Source organism: Falco cherrug, unplaced genomic scaffold (genome assembly GCF_023634085.1).
Source record: "Falco cherrug isolate bFalChe1 unplaced genomic scaffold, bFalChe1.pri scaffold_41, whole genome shotgun sequence".
Taxonomy (NCBI): Eukaryota; Metazoa; Chordata; class Aves; order Falconiformes; family Falconidae; genus Falco; species Falco cherrug.
The window spans coordinates 961046-974670 of NW_026599482.1; the positions used below are offsets into that span (position 1 = coordinate 961046).

A 13625-nucleotide genomic window follows, 5' to 3' on the forward strand; every position below is an offset into this window, starting at 1 on the left:
ATCACCCCAAATAGAAGTAGGGTGAGAGAACCCCCAGGAGCACTCATGTCCAGTACTTTGTCCCTTGTCTTGCCCTTGAACTGGTGAGTGTGTGGCATTAGGGAGCTGTGCCAGCGAGGTCCTCCGCACAGCTTCAGCGACACCACGGCAGTTTCTGCTGACCTGGGTTTTGTGCTCCTTGCAGGGCATTGGGGGAGGGATGTGGGCTGCTTGGTGAGGAGCACAAGGGGATTGTACAGCAGAACCAGAATGTTGTACAAACGGAATGTTTTGGCTCATACTTGATGGAGCGTGAGTCAGCGGAGTGCCAGAGTGCTGTAGCTGAGCTAGAAATGCATCCACAGCGTGGTCAGGAGGTGCAGAGCACCTTGCAAAGCCCTTAGCCAAGAGGCAGGCTTTGGGAAATGGTTCCGTAAAGCCACCTGTGCTGGGCTTGCAGTTGCTTGCCTGCAGAGTATCTGTGTGTTAATTGTGGAAGGCTCAGGAGTGCTGCCTTTGAACAACCTCTACATCCCTGATGCTGCACGATCCACAGGGACTGTGGGTAACCCAGTGAACTGGGATGCGGGTCTTCCTGATGGGGAGTTGGTTTGTATAATTCTCTTGCTTTGAATCTGTTCTTCCCTGGGGTAAGTCTGACTTCAGTGAAGTCACTCCTGAATCAAAGGAGTACAGTTGTGGCCAAGCCTTAAGTACTAGGGCCATGTGAGCTGTTGGTGGCTGAAATGCTGTGTGCCACGTAGCCCTTCCTTGGAAAATGAGCAGTTCCCTGCTGTCTGGCAGTCATTTGGGAATGTGCCACGTGATTGGACTGTCAGAAAATAAATAAACAGCTGGTGTGCCTCTTGGTTTATTGGCACTTGTGTTATAAATGAACTGCTAATTTTTCTGCTGGGCAACATTTCCAATTTGTTACTCTTGCTGCTTCTGATTTGCACGTTTCTGTTTTATGGCTCCAGTTGTACAGCGTGGGTGTTCTCGTGCCAGCCCCTGTTCCCACATGTTCTTGCGTTATGGTCTGACGGCCTCTGCTGAATTGGAAACCATTGTGGCACTGACTGGCAGATAAACAACAGACAGAAATACTTCCATTTGTGCGTCCTACAGGCTTATTAATAGTTTATTGTAAAGGAAGAAGGAAGTAAGAAGCACATAAAAACATAGCACAGCTTATTCCGTGTTGTCGTCTTGCTCTTTTCACTGTAGCAGTGCACTGTTTTCAGGCAATGCAAGTTCAGTCTGTGAGGTTTGTGAAATTCATTACTGATGCTCGGTGGAGACTGAATTAATGCACATTGATTACTATGAAATACGACAGGACAGCGAGTTACTGCATTACTGAAATGAAGTCCTTTACAATTCAGCGCAGCCCTGTTAGATGCTTTGTAGCGCCCAGAAGCTATTCCAAGTATACTTTCAAGATGGCTCGTGTGGGGAGGAAAGGGGCAGAAGACCAAGGCAAATGGCCCGGTGATAAATGAACCTGGAGCTAAGCGACTCATTTCAGAGTGCTGCGAACCGGCAGCTGAGGGGGGCAGGTGCAGGGGCACCCCCTTCTCCTGCGACTGTATCTTCATCCTCCGGTCCCTCCTCTCTGGTCATGGCCCTTATTTTCCAGCCTTTGATATCAGGGTTTCAGCGGGAGCTTTCCCTGCTTGGCTTGCCATGTGACCTCATGCTACAAGGATCTTTTCTGTGCAAGTCGTCTGCTGCAAGGAATTCAGTGCAGGATTTAGGATGGGTTATGCAGGAAATCTGACATCCGAGTGTGGTGTTGTGGGCAGCTAAGGTTGATATCACTGTGGCAGTATTACCGTTAGCCCCTGAGTTTGCAGAGAGCCTGAAACAGCATCAGAGATGAGCAGCTGCTTCAGTTCCAGCGGGTGCCAGTTCAGATGCCAGTGGCGATACCTGGAAGGCCAGAGCTTGTAATTTACTTCTTGTCAAAGGGGTGTGAGAGAAGGGGAACCATCGTACAACTGTCTGCCATCCTTGCAATGGAGAGGGGAGTTGTATGAAGGATGTAGTCATGTTTTCATGAAAATCTGTAGCCTGAAGCTGTGTCTAAACACAACAAACTTTAGAGCATAGATGGGATGCAACCCCTCTGTCATCCAGGCACGTTTATTTAGAAACATGGTCTTAAACAGTCTGCTAAGGGTTTGTAGTTGCGAAGCAGAACAAGATTTTGAACTGGTCTCAACAATTGCCCAGGCTGTAAGCAAGTGTGTAGCAGAGTTAGTGCCCTCGTAGCACGAGGCAGTGCTGCAGTGGAGACTGCAACCCGTTCCCCACCCAGGGGGGCAATTCAGCTTTCAAAAGCTTAAGGGACCGTGGGTCCACAGCGACACAAACAGCCAGCTTCTGCCTAGCACCCCTCCTGCCTTGGGTTTCGCCCTGTTTGGGCTGACGCTGCATTCAGCCTGGTGCAAGGTCCCGCTTTGGTGGGGTGGTAGAGCGTGGCTGAAGGGTCAGCCTGCTCTGAAGTGCTGAGTCAAGCCTTGCACGGGATGCCATGTTCCACGGTGTCCCTGGAGAGGGGGCTTGGGACATGATGTGCATCTGCATGAATGGTGAGAGGCAGCTTTCTCTCCCAAGGTCGTGGTTGTCTCTGTGAAACCAAATCCTTGTTGCTTTAGCCTTGCCCTCAGGTCCATGGAGAAAGAATTCCCTTTCCTTGTGCGTTGCTGTGCAGGTTGTCCCGGTGCCCCTCACCAGCAAAGGAGCTGGGAAGGTTGCCTGTGCTTGCTTTTGGGGGAGGGGGGGATTTATTTCTTGGGCTCTTAATTACCTTGCTGTCATCCATTTGCTCCTTAGCAATGACAACGACTTGACAATTACTTCCTTTTACTTCCCTCAAATACCTCCAGTTGTTTTAAGTTCCTTTTTTTTTATCTCCCTGCTGATCTGAACTTGCATCCTCCTCTGTCTACCTGGCATCTGGAAGAGAGAGATAAGTAAATATGGCATGCCAAGACTAAGGCAGGTAGCTTTCAATTGGATTTGCCTTTGTTACAGTAATGTGGCCGAAATAACAACAACAGCAAAAGCAAATGGCACTCTCCATTTGCTAATGCAGTTTCTGAGCATCTGAACAGTCTGGGAGGTGAAGTACCCAGGAGGTAATGGGTGCTTTAAAGTCATATGGGCTGCCCGTAGCTTTTATTTTAGAGGGCTTGGGCTGCAAGATTGAGTACAAACTTGCTAATTCAGAAAGACTTGCTGAAGATGAAACCCTTGCCTGGAATATGATATTAAATCCTGCAGGTTGCTTGCTGCAGTTCCCTTGCTAGTATTTTACCTTCCAAATAGGAAAAGCAAAAGCCCTTGTGCAGTTTGTAGGGTGACTGTTTGAGATGTCTAGAAGAAGAGATCCTTCTTTATTCTTTGTGCCTTGGATGGGGCAGCATCTGTTTTGTCAACCTTAGTGGTGGGTGAGGCGCTGGGTGGTGGGTGAGGCGCTGGGTGTCAGCTGTTGTGTTGGAGCACTGGGTACGTGTCTGTGCCACGGCTGGCTGCCTTAGGGCCCTTCCAGGAGGGGATGGGGATGGGAGCAGGAAATCCCAACCGCGGAGGAATCCGGATCAGTTCTGCTGAAGGGAGTTTGCTGCTGTGTGCGGTTCCTAAATCAAAGTGCTTGCTGCTTCAACAATTACAAGAATATCAAATGAGTTAAAAGCACCGGGGCAAAAATCAGGGCAGCGAGTGACTGATGAGAAGCAGAGCTTTGATCAGCTCATCAACAAGAGCGCTGCTGGGGGTAATGGCTCCTGGCCCTATGGCAGCAGCTTTACCACTGATTTCAGTGGGGGCAAGGTGATAGTTCCAGCGCAGCGACGCCATGCCATACATCTGGAGTCTGATCTGCTCATCCCTACAGTAAAATGCTTTTGGTAATTTGATTTGCCTTCCTGCTGCTAAACGCCAGGCAGCCGGGGCGCGGGGGGGATTGCCTGGCTCTGTTCTGAACGAGCCAGTGGCTGGGACTGCACAGCCGGCTTTGCTCTGGTGGGGTGTCTGAGTGTCCCCCGTGTGCAGCTCCCGATGCCGCCTGCCTGGGGTGGGTGTGCTAACCAGGCACGCCGTCACTTACTCCTCTAGAACAGACCTTACAGAGGGGTTCGATTAAGGCATCAGCCAGAGCTGTCTCTGTGTCCCCTGGGGCTGGGTGAGATGTAAAGGGAAACTGAGATGAGGCAGAGGAAGAACTCTCTTGAATTGCAGTGCAGAGCTGGCGTAGGCTGCTGAGGGCAGGGGTGGAACTGTTAGTGCTTTGAAGTACCTGTGAAACCTCTTGCAAAAACAGTTTGGGTCTGGAGCTGAGCCGGCTCTGGTGTGGGGAGATGGGTCAGGTGGCTTTTGAAGGGTGCGTGTCCCCAGCCTTGGCCCTGTAAGGCTGTGGGAGTGGGTGAGAAATACAGCTGTACCCTACACTCAGCTGGCATCGCAGCAATTACCGTGTCCAGCTTGTGAAGCATTTCCCCAGCGACTGACCGTTGATCACGTATGTGCTGAAGTCCTTTTGAAAACGTACCTGAGCATCCCCTGCCAAGCTTCAACGAGGTCGCCGCGTTGCTGGCTTTGAAGTTAGTGCTGTGGCACAGCTGGGTTCTCAGTGGTGCTTCCAACAGTCTGCGGTGGCGATTGAAGCAGGTTCCATTAGTGCTGTGATCCCTTGCGTGAAGCGACTCTGTTTTGGTGCCTCGGAATCAAAGCATCAGATAATTGTGGTGCTGCCAGCTTGCTGCGAAAGTGGGTGAATCAGTGGGCTTGTTTCTTCTTTGCAAGTTAACAACTGTGTGCAAGTCATGCTGGAATGAAAGGTCATGAAGGTAAAAGGTACTATTATTCCGTTATTGAACGCTACTGCAACAGTCCTAGAAAACAGCAGTTTTTCTTCTGCCGTGGGAATGGTGCTAAATGCATTGTGCTGAGATTGTTTCTTTCCCTGCAGGATTATTTCCACGAGCTCATCTGCATCACAGAAAGGGAGAAGTTTGTTGTGCCAATCCGAGCTATAGGTGCCCGAGCTATCCTGGACTTCCCCGACCAGGTGAACTTCTCAGCCTGTCCAGTCAAGTACAGCACGCAGAAAACGCTGCTGGTTCGCAACGTTGGTAACCGGGAGGCCCGCTACTGCATCAGCACGCAGAGGTAGGGAGCTCATCTTTTTTTGTGCAAAACACTGTGGCGTGATAATATAGTTGGAAAACAGCAACAAAAAGGAACCGGAGCACCTGAGCTGCCATGCTGCTGTCGTGGCTGGAGATGGGCAGGGCACGTGGGTTTTGCTGTTGATTATAGTGTTTGAAGCATGGCGCAACCTCTGCTAAAACCCTGCAAGCTGCAGAGTGGAGTTTTATAGTGCAACGGTGTCTTCAGAGCACAGTCGTGCAAGACTGATTCTGTTAGACTGAAGGAGCAATTGTAAGAAGGCAGCTGGACTGCCCTCGGGCTGTGGAAGATCCTGCGGGGCAGACAACAGCTCTAGGAGCTCAGTTCCTGCAGACCAAGGGCAGTGTTAAGAAATGGGCAAGCTCTGAGCTGGTGGAAGAGACATTTAAGAATTTATCAGCAGTTTGTCTAGAGTAGCAAGTGCAATTGGAGATTGCAGATCAAAGCAATTGGTATCGAGACCCTGAGAAAAACAGGGTGTGGTCCAGGCCCTGGTTTTCCAGTAGGTTTGATCTGGTCCCTGGGATCCAATATTCTTCAGCAGAATGAGCTTGTAAGTGGAGATGAGCTGGCAGTGGCTTCAAAGCTGCACTACAGCCCCAAAGAGGAATGCCTTACAGCGGGGCCACAGGCCAAAGATGCAGCAAATACCTGGTGCGTGGGTTGGGAGCCTTTTCTAGAGCTTTGTCTCTCTCGGATCTCCTGGAAAGTGCTCTAGCATGCTGTAGTAGCCACCACCAACCTCCTTGATCCTCAGTACCTTCTGAAATGGTTATGTGGCCCTGTTGGCCAAATATACGCATTCCTTGGGAGGCCACAAGCACGTGGTATTTGGGCAGTCTCCTGGTCAAGTGCCTGATGTGTGCTGTGTCGTGGACAGCCTGTACTGTTCCTGTTGGTCTGAGAAGACAGTCACTGTTTTTCCAGTTTGCTGAACTGCACCTGCAAGGAAACCAGTTCAGCTGGCTGGTAGTTAGCTCCGAGTTGCTTGGTCCCAGAGGTCTTGGTGCAGGAGCTGAGGTCCAGAACGCAGCAAAGACCTGCCATCTGCCTTAGTGCACCTGAGTTGCTTCAGTTTCTTCCCCAGGAAAACAGGGGTCAAGAGAAGGCTCTTTGCTCTTTCTCCTGGGAAGCGTGAAGGTCCAAGAGGCTCCTACCAAAGCCTGGCAAGGCTATGGAAGCTTCCAGGATGCTATTCAAGCAGGCTGCTGCTTTTCACTGTGGAAATACGTAGGCAGGACCTTGTAAATCCCTGTACAGCTTCCCTCTGGGATTTCCAGATCTAGTCGTCACCACCAAAACAGATACCCAGTCGTGTCTGGCATCTCTTGGCAATGTCCTTGCCAACTATTCTGTTGAGTGATCCAGCGTGTGTTGAATCCTGCTTGATACGGATTTTATGCTGAACTTCAGCAATTAAATTTTTCAGTCCTGATTTGCAACAGAGAGATGGGAAGTGTTGCAAAAGCTTTATTTCATACGACACACAAAAAAGTACAATTCTGAATAACTGGATTGTGTGTGTGCAGAGATCAAAAGCTGGTAAGATTTCCCATGTCAGCTGAAGGCATCAGTCATCTCTTCCATTTCATTACGAATTTTTGAAAGCCAGTTTGAAATTTCAAACTGATGATTTAAATCTTTGAGTATAAGCAGCGTTTTATTCTAATGAAGTCGCCTCCACTTTCATTCAGATTTCTTTTTAAATACTCTGAAGTTCCTGTGTTTCTGCTGTTTTTATTTTTTTTGCTTTAAGTGTTCAGCAAAATGTCATAATGGATTCTTCATTGGGAACTTTCTTAGAGGTTGAGTTCCTCCAATGCCTGTCTGTCTACCATCTGCTTGGTTATATGCACAAATGTATAGGAAATATGAGAAATTTGGGGGCTATATGTGAAATGGAATTGGGCTGATGGAGAAGAGAAACTCAGAATAACTTTGGAAGGGACCTCTGGAGATCATCTGACCAAACACGGCGCTCAAAGCAAGACCAGTGTCAAAGTTCAGTCGGGTGTGCACACAACATGAGAAGTAAGATCGGGTAATACCAGCCTTGCTCTGTCCTCCTCCAGGCTGTGCAAAGCCCTTTATCCCAGCATCTCCCTGTATGTCCTGTGCTGCAGCCTCTAAGCTCCCTTTCCGTAGAAAGGCTTTTGTGCCCTCCAGCCTGTACTGCCAGGGATTCTTCCACCCCAAATACAGGTGGCTGCATTTCCCATCCCTCGGCTGCATGCAGTTCTGCTGTGTCCCAGTGAATGGCAGCCCAGCCCTCCAGTATCTGGACCGTAGTGCCCCAAGCTTGTATCCCCCACTCAGAATCCAAGTGTTCCCCCCTCTTGACCAGGTCAGCACATCCCCTTGCAGCCCGAGAGCAGAACCCCCACGTTCTTTCTCCCTGTGCGATGAGGCCATGGTGTGCCAGGAGCGGTTCTTCCAGCCAGTGCTGGGGACTGCACTGTGTGACAGTGGGTTCCCTGCTGCTTGTGCTGTGAGAAGTTGCTCAGGTACCTGCCCCGAGGTCCCAGGTGAGCTCAGTGGCTCCAGCAACCCCAGCAGAAAAGAAGTGGCCTCCCAGCTGGCGTGACAAGTAGGCTGGAGAGTCAGAGCAGTACTAGTGTAAATATAGAAAGTCTCTTCCTGTCGTTCTCATTGTTAAGGCTGGATAACGAGTTTCTTCTCCATGGCATTCAGGGAGATAAATGTCATTCCAGTACGTTTCAGTTGAAAATGGCATCTGGAAGCAGATCTCAGCGCAGCACTGCCTTTTCCTGACGTTACAGACCTTGTGCTACGCTGTGCTATGGCGCCAGAGAGGATCCGTCTGAGAAGATACATTAAGGAATGGCCCATCAGGCTCTGAAAGCTCAGGAAATGATGCTACAAGGTGCAGTGCTAGGAGCCCCCTGTAGTACCCCTATACGACATCGAGGTGTGGGATTGGAGAGTTACCACAGGATGTACAAGGACAGGACAACAGATGCCAGAACATATCCGTATGAAATTGCTTACTAGTCTGGTGTTGCTCCCTTTCTGCAGGGCAGTAACGGGCAAGATCTCAGCAGGTTCTGGCGGGAAGGTCTCCCTCAGGCTGGTGTGGCTAGAGGAGTTTATACAAGCTGGGGATTGCAAGGCACCGCTGGGAGATCTGGACCTGTGACAGTTTAGATGTTGTACAACAAAGCAAACGTACAAATGGACATAGTTAAAAAGGATGTCAGAAAAGAAGCTGTTAAAAAACCTCCAAACCTTATGTTTCCTGTTTTTTCAGGAGCAGTAGTGATTCACTAACAGGGTAGATCTAACAGGACAAGAATTATCCTAAAGAACAGCTCACAATTAATGGAGAGAAGGCCAGAGTTTAGCCTGCCAGCTTCATCTCTTGGCAGTGGCTTTCATGTGGCTATTAGTGTGTCAGGGACGTTTCCTTAGCATCTCTTATCTGTAGGCTGCAGGGAACAGCTTAGTGATGTGGACTGAAATTCAGAGTTCAGGTTAAGCATGGACCTTGCATCCCTCTGGGTCTTGGAGAACCAGGTCTACGTGAGGGGTACCAAGCTCCCGCGACAGCAGTAACAAAGTTGTCCCGTGGGTACAGCGTGGGGTGGGAGGCAGGAGGTGCGGTGTCTGACTTGTGCTCTGTTTCTCAGTCCTGAGAATGAGTCCTGACCTTGGTGGGATCCTCTTCTTCTGATAATTTGAAGATGGGAAGATACCTTCTTTCTCGGGCATCCCCTGAAGTCATCCTCAGGAGTGTTATGCCCATCCCAGCTATCTGAGGGCAGGGGTATGCAGACAAGGGGATGGGATGGGAGGTGGTGCTGAAGTGTGGCCCTTAACCAGCAGCTTTTCTGTTCTGGCCATGTTTCGGGGGGGGGGGGGAGGAAAAAAAAAAAAAAAGTTGGGGGAATTTTTCTGTGCCTTTCCCCCAGCAGGCAGTGATGCTAGCCAAGCACCAGCAGAGCCCTGCCCAGTATAACCAAGCACAACCCCCAGTGCAGGTGCAGGGCCATGTAGAACAATCCAGTTCTGAGGCTGGCAGGGCCTTGGCTTTCCTCCTCCCTCCCAGGTGTCTCAGGTCCAGCACGTGAACATTGCAGGCCCAGTGCTTCCCCATTAGTCACTGCCAATGTTCTTGCTGTTGTCAGGGGAGCAGGTCAGGCCCCTAATTGCAGCAATATCTCCTTAATGAGCAGGAACTCCAGCAATGTCATCAGCTGTCACTACTTCCATGAATGAAGCTCAGCTCGTGCATGGCTCCAGATTTTCTCATTATTTTTGTGTGCTGCATTCCCTAATCACTGGGAAACTCTCTGGAAGGTGTTTTTGAGGTGACAAATTGACCACCAGCAAAGCACTAAAGCCAGTAACTTTTGCTTTCTAAGTGGGGCTGTACAGGAGCCACAAAGCCCAGCTGCTGTTGTGCAGGAGCATGTTGCACCTGACTTTTCCCTGAGCGTTAAAGAACTGAATTATGTGTCTGTCAGCCGAGAGCTGTTTACCTGGCCACAAATCATAATTGCTCGTGTTAAATCTAAAGTACACCAACACGTTTTCATAATTATTTCCAACACATTGCACAGAATTCCTCCAGCGGGCCAAGCAAAGTTACCAAGCTTGGATTACAACCCGGAGCCCCAGATTGCATTGCTTGTGAATACACCGAAAAGCTCCTGTTAAACTTGCCTCGATACGCTCCTGCTGATGGTGCTTCATTTAGCCAGAGATCTAATTGTTCAGGTTGTAAATGGGTACTCCTTTTGTGTCTTGTTCCCTTGTTATTGTATCACTCTAATGTGCCTTTGCACTCGTAGAGATTTTTCTTTGCTTAGAGCAGCTTTCACTGAAACACTGTTAAAACGTGCCCTTTCTTAGGCAAAACCAGGATGATTTCAAGGTAAAAAAAAAAAAAAAAAGAGTTGAATTCTGCAAATTAAACTCCAGTTATTCTCTGGTCTTCAAGAAGAAATTCTCTTCTCCCTGTCTGATTTCCAGGCTGCAATCTCACTGCCTTGACATTTGTATCTCTTGAGGTGTATAGGTGGCAGGAAAAGACGGATTCCTGAGGAAGTCTGTGTCAAGCTGTGCATGCAAATAACCCTCACCATCTCCGTGCTCTTCAAAAACCCTCCTCCGATTGTATTGCTAGCAGTCAGACTCTTGAGCCTTGCTGCAGAGAACTGGATGCAGGGTATGGGGGAGACGAGGTCGTTTTATAGCATAGGATGTTCTGAGGGCTGGAGCTCTTCAGGAGTCGAGTTGGTGGCTCAGTTTCTGATACTGTCTGTTCTCTTTTTCTTCTGCTGACTGTGGTTTGTTTGCTTCTTGCTTGCGCAGGTGAGCTGGAGTGAACGAGACAGCCACATAGTCCCCAAATGTCCCACAGTAATCCTGATGTGCCTCTCTGTGTTGCAGCCCTTTCTCTGTCGATCCCTCTGCTGGGACTCTTGGGATTGGTGATGCCGTGCAAGTAACAGTGGACTTCCACCCACAGAAGACTGGTGATTATTCCGGGTCCCTGACAGTACACTACGACACAGGTAAGTGCGGGACACTGCATGGTGCCCACGCTCTGCGTCCTTCAAAGCAGAAGACTGTTAAACTTGCTTTGCAGACTCCTCTAAACCCTTTTCTTTCTAAACCCTTTTCTTTCAAAACCTCTGCATGTTTTGGTGCTTCAAGTGAGCAGGTAAGGGGCAAAGGCTGAGTGTGCCCTTGTTCTGGGTGGCTGCGTGCTGGTCTCTCCCTGGGGGACGCTGGTGTCAGCCGGGAGCGTAAGTGTGTCTGTGTCCCCGGCTCCTCTCCAGGAGAGCAGCAGTAGGGGATGCTCAGCAAAGCGTGTAGAAGCAGGCAGTGCATGTGCTTTCTGCCTCGTGGGCCCTGGAGTTAGCATTTTTCTGTGCTAGAGGCTTTATTCTCATCTTTGTTTAATCACTTCTGATGGTTTTACCTTCCAAGCCTTTGTCCAGTTGCTTTGTGGGTTTGTAGCTATGAGCGTCTGTAGGCTCCCATGGCAGTACGTTCCAAAGGAAGGAATATTCCTTGGGAAAGTGCTGGTACTACACTTCTGTAATTTCTGACTAATACTATTTCAGGCCCTTGGGTTCCTGTTTTACGACAAATGGTGACAAATTTTTCCTCCTTCGGATTTTCCCAGGCCGTTTGTGCTCTTACAAACCTACCTATCTCTTGTGTGATTTCTAGGTTAAGGAATCCTGTTCAGTCTTCATATAGAAGCTGCTCTGTACTTTGGAGAAGGGCAGAAAGAATGATTACATTTCAAAGGCTTCAGCTTGGCTTTGAAGATCAAAACTATACCCATTATTTCGAGACCCACGTGGCCATGGGTTTAGACAGTGAGACCATGATAGTTTTCGTGGAGTTTATTTTGCAGTAGTTAGTTGTCTCGTAGAGCATGAGGTCATGTTTCCATGAACCGGAGTTGTGCATGCTCGAAGCACTGTGCATGTCTCCCAGTTCTTGGGTCCTGCTTCCTCTGCTTGCCAACGTATGCCGAGGATTCAGCGGAGGGGGAAGGCAAGCTTATAAAGCACGCCTGCCTCTGTAACGCTTCTGAACCTCGGTTATTTTTGTACGCTGAGTTGTCTGTTACAGAAAGCAGGCTGTCCAGTCACTGGAGACGTTGCTGTTTCTCGCAACATAACTCGTGTCTGGCCACGAATCCCTCCCACTCCTCCTCGGCTCCCTTAAGAGCAGAGAAGTCGAGGTTATACAGGCACGAAGGCTGAACTCTCCATGTGTGGAGATGAATGAATGGCTGCAGAGATCTGTTTGAAGGGTGAGTCGTTCTCCAACCTCCCTCCAAGAGAGGGGGGGCTCTTTTTGCCGGCACGACTGTGATACTGCCAGATTGTGTCTGGCTTAGGGTTTAAGGAGTCCATCCAGTGGGCAGCCAGCTCTCCCCTTGTGCTTTTGTGTGGCAGCCTTGGAAAGGCAGGTCCATCCCCTGGCTGCCTTGCTGTAACCCGTGCAGCGAGGGGAAGGCTCTGCCTCGGCAGAGGGATGCTCTCCAGGGATGGCCGGGTCGCTGCCCTTCTCAGCTGGGGCTGGCTCTGAGGCTTTAAACACGCTCCACAGAAGTGCCATTTCGATGGAGAATGTCTCGTGTTTGGGGTTTGCTTCTCACCTGGGAGGCCCTCACCTGCAACAGGCAGAGTAGGCTCGGTGCTCAAGTTTGTGCTTAGTTGACTCCTGGGAGTTGCTTGGTAGGAAGAATGAAGGTTTGGAAGCTCTGGCAGTGAGGGACGCTTTGGTGGGGGTCTCTTCTGGAGGGTGAAGTGCTGGCAGGTGCTCCAGCAAGACTCCAGGCGTTAATCGGCTGCTGTGCGCAACCAGGGACTCTCTCCTCTTCAGCTCGGTCTGAGGCGGAAAGCAAAGGTGTGCTCGCTCGGGTTGTGGGACAGCTTGGGAATACTCGGTGTAGACTTGCACGCTCAGGCATAGGCACCAGCAGGCTCCAGGCAGAAGAAATGGGCTTGCAGGGCTGTGATGGGCAGGTTGGTGTGGGCCGTGCCCCACCGGTCTCATTCTGACATATCTTCACAGACCCACAGCAAGTGAGGGCACTGCTGCTCCAACACGGTGAAGTTCTCATCTGCGTCCCATCCTGCCGTGGGCTGTCACTTTGCCTGTTTCTCTTCACCTCCCTCTTCTGCCTGCATGCCCCAGGCATCTTGTCATGTTGGCAACAAGGGATCAGGAGAGACACAACCCTGGTGGCGTGCTTGCAGGAGACTCTGGGCGAGCCGTGACCGAGGTGGGGCCTCCTCAGAGTCACCTGAATGACTTTGGATGCAGAATTCCCTGTGACCCAGGTGGGATGGCAACCCAAAGGCCACCTGGGCACACTGAAAACGTCTCCCTGTAGATAGTGTTGCCTTGGGGATAAATGTCTACAAGCCCACCCAGAAATAAGGTGCTTAAGGTGGTGCCCAGGACATCCTCATGCTGTACACCTGCAGCTCTTGGGGTGCAATAAATATATTGATCTGTGGAACTGCTCACACAGCTAAAAGCTGTGACACTTCTGTTCCCTGTGGTTTCCTCCGTTCCTTGTACTCCCATCAGCAAGGGCGATGAGCAATGTCTGCCTTTTGCTTTGTTCTAGGTGAAGATACGCACACAAGCCTTCATGGAGCCGCTGAAGATGTCAACATCAGGCTGGACAGAAACTCCTTGGCAGTTGGGAAGACCTACATCACGCTGTCAAATCACAGATGTGTGGTCATCCACAACCGGAGTAAAATCATAGCCCACTTCCAGTGGAAGGCTTTTCTTACTCAAGAGGAGGAGGATCAGGAGAAGCTGAGGTTCGTTGGAAAGATTCCTTTCAGTAAGACACACTGCCCAGGAGTGAAACTACCATACGGCCTCAGAGGGATGTTGGTGCTTTTTTGGATGGTGTAGGAGAAATAAAGCATCCACTGCATCCG

The 13625-nt window shown here is 50.1% G+C and overlaps 1 pseudogene; it reads left to right on the top strand.

Moving 5' to 3' along the window:
* Nucleotides 1–13625, top strand: part of LOC106630800 (hydrocephalus-inducing protein homolog) — a 111610-nt pseudogene that overhangs the window by 20514 nt on the left and 77471 nt on the right.